Source organism: Coregonus clupeaformis, chromosome 14 (genome assembly GCF_020615455.1).
Source record: "Coregonus clupeaformis isolate EN_2021a chromosome 14, ASM2061545v1, whole genome shotgun sequence".
In the NCBI taxonomy this organism is placed as follows: Eukaryota; Metazoa; Chordata; class Actinopteri; order Salmoniformes; family Salmonidae; genus Coregonus; species Coregonus clupeaformis.
The window spans coordinates 25,119,993-25,129,939 of record NC_059205.1 but is presented as its reverse complement, the minus strand read 5'-3'; the positions used below and the strand labels follow the sequence as shown (position 1 = coordinate 25,129,939).

Sequence of the window (9,947 nt, the reverse complement as noted above, 5' to 3'; positions counted from 1 at the left end):
CTTTATTAATATGATATTTACAGAGTTTGGTCTTTTAATAACACTGTCTTAGTACATTAAAGAACGTTAAGCGTTTTTCACGAAAGCGTTTTAGAATGTCCATATAATAGCAGTTCAAAAATCCATATTTTTGTAAGCATGAACCAGCAAGGGAGACGTGCGTTTGTCTCGTTGATACAGTAAATATGCAGCAGCTAGCTAGTAAGTTACGGTACATCCGATAAGGTGCGTAGCATTCGTTCAAAACTTACCTTTCTTTGTGCAACTTCAGGTGTCGAACAAAGTTGGACGTTGTGGCAGCTCCGTCTGTAATCTTCGATCCGCATGTTTTGCAGATTGCAACTCGTTTTTTGTCGACTACCTCGTAATTTTTATAGCCAAACCAAACTATCTTCGGTATCATTTTGACAACTGGCGCGTTGTTGCTTGATGTGCTTCATTGGTTGTCTTGCAATGTGCCTGCTTAGATGCTGTCGAATCAAAACAACGTGGGACTACAGTGATTGGATAACGTGCAGGCAGCGCGCGCTCTCTGTATGCATACAGGTGGATGGTGCACATTTTTTTCACAGATGCAGATAAACGGAGAGCGGCGCGGCCGTGTGAAATTTTTTTTCCCCAGTTTTCATGGGAAGTAGCAAGTCTTCTCGAGTCATAAGGCGCAAGTCCAAGTGAAGTCACGAGTCATTGATGTTAAAGTCCAAGTCGAGTTGCAAGTCTTTGTACATTTTGTCGAGTCGAGTCTGAAGTCATCAAATTCATGACTCGAGTCTGACTCGAGTCCAAGTCACATGACTCGAGTCCACACCTCTGGTTCGGGCCATCCTAGATTCGAGACGCCGGATGGGGGGTCTCCAATATCTCGTGGAGTGGGAGGGGTACGGCCCGGAGGAGCGGTGCTGGGTGCCGAGGAGGGACATCCTGGACCCGTCCCTTCTGACCGAATTCCATCGTGGTCATCCTACGCGCCCTGCTCCGCGTCCTCCTGGTCGTCCCCGAGGCCGGGGGCGGCGCACGGCTGGAGCCGCGCGTCAAGGGGGGGGGTACTGCCCATTCCAGCCTTTTGTAGGTCTACAATCTTGTCCCTGACATCCTTGGAGAGCTCTTTGGTCTTGGCCATGGTGGAGAGTTTGGAATCTGATTGATTGATTGCGTCTGTGGACAGGTGTCTTTTATACAGGTCACTGTATGTGTCTGTGTATGGCTACTTACCCATGATGATGTGCAGGGCTGAAGTCACTGGATCGTTGGTGCCTGTTGTAGCATAGCAGATACAGTCAGTCGAACCTGTTGGATAGGAGAGATACAGGCCACATGTCAGTCATGTAATAGTACCTTGAGTCTCAGGACAAATCCCAAACCACCAACTGTGGGGGCCATTTTCCCAGAAACAGATTAACCCTAGTCCTGGACTAAAAAGCATGTTCAATGTAAAATCTCTATTGAAATGGCTTTTTAGCCCTTTGTCTGTATCCAGGAAAACAGCACGGGGAGTTTTCATTGTTTAAATATTGTTTTATTGAATCATCAATGACCATAAACGTTTTTGAAGAAAATAGTTTTGAGACGGAGTTAGAAAAACAGTTTAAGTAGTTTTATTAGGCAGAAAAGAGGTGATATGTATCAGTGCCAAAGTAAGATATCATAGCCAATGGGTCTGTCTGGGTCTGGGCAATCAGCACAAACTACAGTAAATGAGGGGAAAGCGAGACGCAGACCCTGCCTGGGACTTGAGAGAAATGTTCAATTTGACTTCGAAATCTCTGATTTGATATTATGGTAATAGGTCTCTATCGACCGTGCTCTACCGTTCAGCCGGGGGACAGTAATTTCAGGCATATCTGTCACAGTTTGATAATTTACTATCTGTTGAGACGCACCAATGACACCAAGACAGACCGGTGAGGAGACAGACTTATTTCCTATTTCCATCTCTACAGCTAGATAGCAGACTGATGCTAGGGATGCTTCCCAAATGGCACCCTATTCCCTAATAGGCCCTGATCAAAAGTATTGCACTATATAGGGAATAGGGTGCTATTTGGGAAGCAAGCTAGATGTTTTCAGCTGACTCAGGGAACCATGACAGAACAGAGAGCAGCCTGGGAAATCAGACCTGCCGTTTACAGATGGACACAGAGATGAGTACGAAGATGAGTTCTCTTCATCATTGCTTAGTAATCACACTCCTCTCTTTCCAGATTGCGCTTATGAAGAATCTCTGACAATGACACAGCAGAGAGTAAAATGGTGACAAGGGCTGACTGGTTTGCTTCTCCATGTCACACCCTGGCTATGGGACTCTAGTTGTTGAGCCAGGGTGTGTTTGTTCTATGTGGTGTGTTTCTATGTTGGGGGTTCTGGTTTGTTGTTTTCTGTTTGCCTTAGTGACTCCCAATCAGAGGCAACGAGTGTCAGCTGTTCGTTGGTTGTCTCTGATTGGGAGCCATATTTAAACTGTCTGTTTTTCATTCGGGTTTGTGGGATTTTGTTCGTATTTGGTTTGTGTATGACCATTGACTGTCACGTCTTCGTTTTGTTGTTTTGATCGTGTGATCATTGATATAATAAATATGTTCGCTTTCAACGCTGCGCCTTGGTCCGCTTCCTGTAACGATCGTGACAGAAAATCCCACCAAGATGTGACCAAGCAGCGTGTCCAGGAGCCATCGCCAGGGAGATCCCTAACAGATCTCCTTCGCCTCCTCGACTGGGTCAAGCCGAGTGAGGAGGAGAAGGGCTTGACCTTGTGGCAGAAGGGCGAAAGGCTGGCGAGGGACATGGAGACCTGGTCCACGGGTAGGGGAGACGCCCAGAAATTTTTTAGGGGGGGGCTAACGCCGTGGACGACGGGCCAGCAGGAGACCGCGGCAGAGTGGCCCAGCGGATTGGCAGAGGAGGACGCCAGGTTACGGGAGTCACTGGTCACCAGGGGGAAGGAGGTTGTAGAGGCACGGCGAGAGGTACTGGCGTGTGTTGCCAGTCCGGTCCGGCCTGTTCCTGATCCCCACGTAGGGCCAGTGGTGTGTGTTCCCAGTACGGTCCGGCCTGTTCCTGCTCCCCGCACCAAGTCAGTGGTGCGCGTCGTCAGCCCGGTCCGGCCCATTCCTGCTCCCCGCACCAAGTCAGTGGTGCGTTTCGTCAGCCCGGCTCGGCCCGTTCCTGCTCCCCGCACCAAGTCAGGGGTGCGCTTCGACAGCCCGGCTCGGCCCGCTCCTGCTCCCCACACCAAGCCAGTGGTGTGCGTCGTCAGTCCGGCACGGCCCGTGCCTGTTCCCCGCACCAAGTCAGGGGTGCGCTTCGACAGCCCGGCTCGGCCCGCTCCTGCTCCCCACACCAAGCCAGTGGTGTGCGTCGTCAGTCCGGCACGGCCCGTGCCTGTTCCCGCACCAAGTCAGGGGTGCGCCCGACAGCCCGGCTCGGCCCGCTCCTGCTTCCCACACCAAGCCAGTGGTGTGCGTCGGTCAGTCCGGCACGGCCCGTGCCTGTTCCACCGGTGGCTGGTCCGGCACCGGTCAGAGGCTTCACGTCGGAGCTAGAGCAATCCGCTCCACCAGTGTTCAGTCCAGCTCCGGCCAGCAGGGCCAGACCGGACCAGGGGTACTTTGGGGGGTTAGAGAAGGAGTGGGGGTCAAGCCCGGAGCCAGAACCGCCGCCGAGGAGGTATGCCCACCCAGCCCTCCCCTGTTTTGCTCTTTTTGAGGCGCGGTCGCAGTCCGCGCCTTTAGGGGGGGGTACTGTCACACCCTGGCTATGGGACTCTAGTTGTTGAGCCAGGGTGTGTTTGTTCTATGTGGTGTGTTTCTATGTTGGGGGTTCTGGTTTGTTGTTTTCTATGTTTGCCTTAGTGACTCCCAATCAGAGGCAACGAGTGTCAGCTGTTCGTTGGTTGTCTCTGATTGGGAGCCATATTTAAACTGTCTGTTTTTCATTCGGGTTTGTGGGATTTTGTTCGTATTTGGTTTGTGTATGACCATTGACTGTCACGTCTTCGTTTTGTTGTTTTGATCGTGTGATCATTGATATAATAAATATGTTCGCTTTCAACGCTGCGCCTTGGTCCGCTTCCTGTAACGATCGTGACACTCCAATACTTTTTGAAAAGTTTCTGAATTTAAATGAAAACTTACAGACTGGTTTACACTTCCTTATTTCTTACTGAAGACTGAAGATATCTGTGTGAAGGAAGTCTGGCTGACTTGGGTGTGTGACTGTGTGAGCCAAGCATGTAGTCATTTTCAAACAACAAATCTTAACACCCACACCCAGTCAAAATATTCACAGAAGAGAAGAAACTAGCTACTCTCTCAGCTAAAAATATCCCTCCGTGAATTTCCAGATTCTTATCTAGAATATATTTTCTGCAGTTGAGACTCACTTCCTCATTTGAATCCTTCCAAAGCTTCTCTCACTATCCCTGTCTGCCTAACTAATAGAATAACAGTCAAGGTTCAGTCATTTAACTAAACATAGTACCTAGAAAATATGTGATAAGACAATGTGAATGTGTTGAATTACACACAGCCACTAGGTATCTAGGTAGGTTACCTGATAAAACTGGATACTCTCACCAAGGCTGTATGTGTGCTGTGTTGACTTTGTAAACACTCATATTATTCACTGAAAGTCTATTTGATACTGAGAGGTTCACTATCACTTATCAGCCTCAAAATTATGTAATGATTGATTGACAGGTAACAATTTTTTAAAGTTTTATACAGGCTAAGCAGTGGCAGCAGAAAATGCCATACTTGACCTCATGAAACCTGTCAGTGGGAAACCAACCAAGGCACAACAAAAACGGTGATACTGTGAGTCCTTTTCTCTAGATACAGTGTCAACTGGCTTATAGTTTGGTGACAAAAAATAATTTCATCTTCATCTGACTGACCGGAAAAAGGCTGTAATTCTGGACCCCAGCAGCAGCAGGCACTCAATGCTAAGTAGTATTAACCTGCAGAATCACTGAAGCTATAGGCCTAACCAGCTGTGATTTGATTCTCCTCCTCCATCTTCAACCTTACGTATTGTGAAGAAATTGATTTCACGGTGGTGAAATGCATGATTTTTTAAAAACTGTCACGCAGCACAACAGGCCCCCTCTAATGGAGTTTTGAGTGATAGACTCTTCACAACACCATGTGGGACCCCAAGCCCTGTTGCTATAGAGATTCCTACTCGTAACTCAGCAACAGCCAGATAACAGAACATGGGGGCTAAGGTTAGCCACCGTGGGAGTCAATCATAGCCATGGCCACTAACAGAGGAGGTATAACACAGTCCTACTCTATGGGCTATAACTGGGCTATAACTGGCCTTTACCTTACCTTCTCCCCTTCTTTAACCTCTCCTCCATTTCTCTCCTTTGCTTCTCTCCTCCCTTCCCCTCTCCTCTCCCCACCCCTCCTCTCTCACCTACAGGGATGATTTCGATGTGGAGCGCACATGGAACCAGGTCCTGGTTTGGTTGGTTCTGGTCCACTCTGGAATCACTCTGGGTCCTAGACACCAGGCCATGGACAACCTCGCTGAACATCCCGTCCTCTCCCACACACACCACCTTGAACAGGGACACACACCAACGATGCATGTAAACACTCCTTTGAGACCAGCCTTAGAGTGTCTGCTGGTTTGTGTTATTTCCTTTCAATGTGTCCAATTAAGACCTAGACAACCCGGTGAGGGATTTCCTAACTAATCAGTGACCTTAATTGATAAATCAAGTACAGTCGTGGTCAAAAGTTATGAGAATGACACAAGTATTGGTCTTCAAAGTTCGCTGCTTCAGTGTTATGATATATTTTTGTCAGATTTACATTTACATCATTTAGCAGACGCTCTTATCCAGAGCGACTTACAAATTGGTGCATTCAACTTATGATAGCCAGTGGGACAACAGATGTTAGTTACTATGCTATACTGAAGTATAATTACAAGCATTCCATAAGTGTCAGAGGCTTTTATTGACAATCACATTAAGTTTATGCAAAGAGTCAATATTTGCAGTGTTGACCCTTCTTTTTCAAGACCTCTGCAATCCGCCCTGGCATGCTGTCAATTAACTTCTGGGCCACATCCTGACTGAGCTTGGAGTTTGTCAGAATTTGTGGGTTTTTGTTTGTCCACCCGCCTCTTGAGGATCGACCACAAGCTCAGTCTCCCGGCCGCGACCGGGAGACTCATGGGCAGCGCACAATTGGCCCAGCGTCGTCCAGGGTAGGGGAGGGAATGGCCGGCAGGGATGTAGCTCAGTTGATAGAGCATGGCGTTTGCAACGCCAGGGTTGTGGGTTCAATTCCCACGGGGGGCCAGTATAAAAAAAATATGTATTCACTAACTGTAAGTCGCTCTGGATAAGAGCGTCTGCTAAATGACTAAAATGTAAATGTGAGTTCTCAATGGGATTAAGGTCTGGAGAGTTTCCTGGCCAAGGACCCAAAATGTCGATGTTTTGTTCCCCGAGCCACTTAGTTATCACTTTTGCCTTATGGCAAGGTGCTCCATCATGCTGGAAAAGGCATTGGTCATCACCAAACTGTTCTTGGATGGTTGGGAGAAGTTGCTCTCGGAGGATGTGTTGGTACCATTCTTTATTCATGGCTGTGTTCTTAGGCAAAATTGTGAGTGAGCCCATTCCCTTGGCTGAGAAGCAACCCCACACATGAATGGTCTCAGGATGCTTTACTGTTGGCATGACACAGGACTGATGGTAGCGCTCACCTGGTCTTTTACGGAAAATGTGTTTTCCGGATGCCCCAAACAATCAGAAAGGGGATTCATCAGAGAAAATGATTTTACCCCAGTCCAATCCCTGTACCTTTTGCAAAATATCAGTCTGTCCCTGATGTTTTTCCTGGAGAGAAGTGGCTTCTTTGCTGCCCTTCTTGACACCAGGCCATCCTCCAAAAGTCTTCGCCTCACTGTGCATGCAGATGCACTCGCACCTGCCTGCTGCCATTCCTGAGCAAGCTCTGCACTGGTGGTGCCCCGATCCCGCAGCTGAATCAACTTTAGGAGACGGTCCTGGCGCTTGCTGGACTTTCTTGGGCGCCCTGACGCCTTCTTCACAACAATTGAACCTATCTCCTTGAAGTTCTTGATGATCCAATAAATTGTTGATATAGGTGCAATCTTACTAGCAGCAATATCCTTGCCTGCGAAGCCCTTTTTGTGCAAAGCAATGATGACGGCACGTGTTTCCTTGCAGGTAACATTTACATTTACGTCATTTAGCAGACGCTCTTATCCAGACCGACTTACAAATTGGTGCATTCTTATTTTATTTTTTTGGGGGGGGGGGTGAGTTGGGGTAAGGGGGGGGTAGAAGGATTACTTTATCCTATCCCAGGTATTCCTGAAAGTGTTGGGGTTTCAAATGTCTTCGGAAGGTGGTGAGTGACTCCGCTGTCCTGGCGTCGTGAGGGAGCTTGTTCCACCATTGGGGTGCCAGAGCAGCGAACAGTTTTGACTGGGCTGAGCGGGAACTATGCTTCCGCAGGTAACCATGGTTAACAGAGGAAGAACAATAATTTCAAGCACCACCCTCTTTTTAAAGCTTCCAGTCTGTTATTCTAACTCAATCAGCATGACAGAGTGATCTCCAGCCTTGTCCTCGTCAACACTCTCACCTGTGTTAACGAGAGAATCACTGACATGATGGCAGCTGGTCCTTTTGTGGCAGGGCTGAAATGCAGTGGAAATGTTTTTCATGGCAAAGAGGGACATCTGATCACTCTTCATGACATTCTGGAGTATATGCAAATTGCCATCACCAAAACTGAGTTAGCAGACTTTGTGAAAATTAGTATTTGTGTCATTCTCAAAACGTTTGACCACGACTGTACAAGGGAGGAGTAAAAATCTGCAGACACTCTGCCCCCCTAAGCGTTCATGTTAATGTTGTTGAAGCTCAGTTGGTAGAGCATGGCGCCAGGGTTGTGGGTTCGTTTCCCACGGGGGACCAGTATGAGAAATGTATGCACTCACTAACTGTAAGTCGCTCTGGATAAGAGCATCTGCTAACTGACTAAAATGTAAAATGTTGTTGCATTGATACTTCCATTAATGTCCACTTTGCTCTCAGCAGTCCCCTTCCCTCAGACATGAATGCATTGTGGTTGGACATGGACTTTGTACGAAAATCTTCACTTAGTCTTTTGCACCAACAAAGTAATTTCTGACTGAGATAATAAAGTCTATGCCAGGTGATTGAAGTGTCTTCCTGCTGGGTCTAAAACTCACCAGTCACATTGCTTCAAATCTACCTCAGTCTTCAAGTGATCCCTGGCATGATTGGCACTCTCCGTAACTATGGAAACAAGTTATTTTGTCAGTATTAAAAACCCATGACGAATATGTCACAAGCTTGTCAAGACATTGCACACAATAGTTAAGCCAAGAATCCTGCACACAGCTAACAAAAACATATGGAAATGTCTACTCTACCCAAAATTACAACCAAATAATTGCAGCATTACCGCAAACATTTAAAGTGGAAGCGGGAAAAAGTAAGGAACTTATCTGTCGGCCCTGCATTAAAGAACATAATTGGTTAAAGAAAATGGTGATAAATAAAAAAGTATACCAGTTTAAATTTAAGGACCAAAGGATTGACAGCCGTCCCATATAGACTGCAAAATAGTTGGGAAGAGATTTTTGACGTACCGATTCCATGGTATAGTGTTTATAAACTGATACGCAACACAAAGCCGGATTCAAAACTTAGATTTGTTCAATTTAAAGTATTATACAAAATTCTTGCTACCAATAGAATGTTATTTATATGGGGGATACAATCTTCCCAGCTCTGCAGATTTTGCTGCGAAGAGACAGAATCATTAGATCATTTGTTTTGGTACTGTCCATTTGTAGCTTGTTTTTGGACACAGGTCCAGGAATGGCTGAAGGATTGCAATATTTACCTGGAGCTAACCCTGCAGATAGCACTACTGGGTGATCTGAAAAGTCATAGTCAATCGATCAATAATATAATAATACTTTTAGCAAAAATTTTAATTTTCAATCTGTAGAAACAATGACAATAGAAGGGTTCAGAACTTTTGTGAAACATCACGGTTGAAAAATATATGGCAAATATAAATCCAATATGGATGGTGTTAAGAGATACAGTAGATGGGAGGTGTTGAATGGAGCTGAAGGATGGGACTAATAACAACTAACAACAACTAATAACAACAAGATAACTAATGTAAAGCATACTGTGTCCATAATAAGTATATAGGTTATAGGTTGAGAGCTTTTGTGAAAGAGCACAGTTAGAAAGATATTGCATATAGAAGCAAACCGGATGAACATCATGAAAATGATCGGAGAGGTTGAGGAAGTTCAGGAGTAAAAACAAACAAAATAGAATTATTATAAAATTGACTGTGTCCATAAAATGTATATAGTATGTATAAGCTGGAAGTAGAGGCCTAAGCATTGTTGTTCACTAGTTTACTCCAATTAGGGAAGGGGTGGTGGGGTTGGAAAGTAATAAAGGGAAATATTTGTTTAAAAGGATATGCATTTATATGTATGTATTTGTATGTATGTGTGTATATACAGTGGGGAGAACAAGTATTTGATACACTGCCAATTTTGCAGGTTTTCCTACTTACAAAGCATGTAGAGGTCTGTAATTTTTATCATAGGTACACTTCAACTGTGAGAGACGGAATCTAAAACAAAAATCCAGAAAACCACATTGTATGATTTTTAAGTAATTAATTTGCATTTTATTGCATGACATAAGTATTTGATCACCTACCAACCAGTAAGAATTCCGGCTATCACAGACCTGTTAGTTTGTCTTTAAGAAGCCCTCCTGTTCTCCACTCATTACCTGTATTAACTGCACCTGTTTGAACTCGTTACCTGTATAAAAGACACCTGTCCACACACTCAATCAAACAGACTCCAACCTCTCCACAATGGCCAAGACCAGA

General features: G+C 45.7%; 1 long non-coding RNA gene across 1 annotated transcript; it reads right to left on the bottom strand.

The window, feature by feature from the left end:
- Nucleotides 1–1,204: 1,204 nt before the first annotated feature.
- Nucleotides 1,205–8,309, bottom strand: LOC121581587. The gene is made up of 3 exons (XR_006661755.1): nt 8,242–8,309; nt 5,416–5,560; nt 1,205–1,287 (listed from the first exon to the last, which is right to left on the bottom strand). It is a non-coding gene; the product is annotated as an uncharacterized LOC121581587 (long non-coding RNA).
- Nucleotides 8,310–9,947: the final 1,638 nt, after the last annotated feature.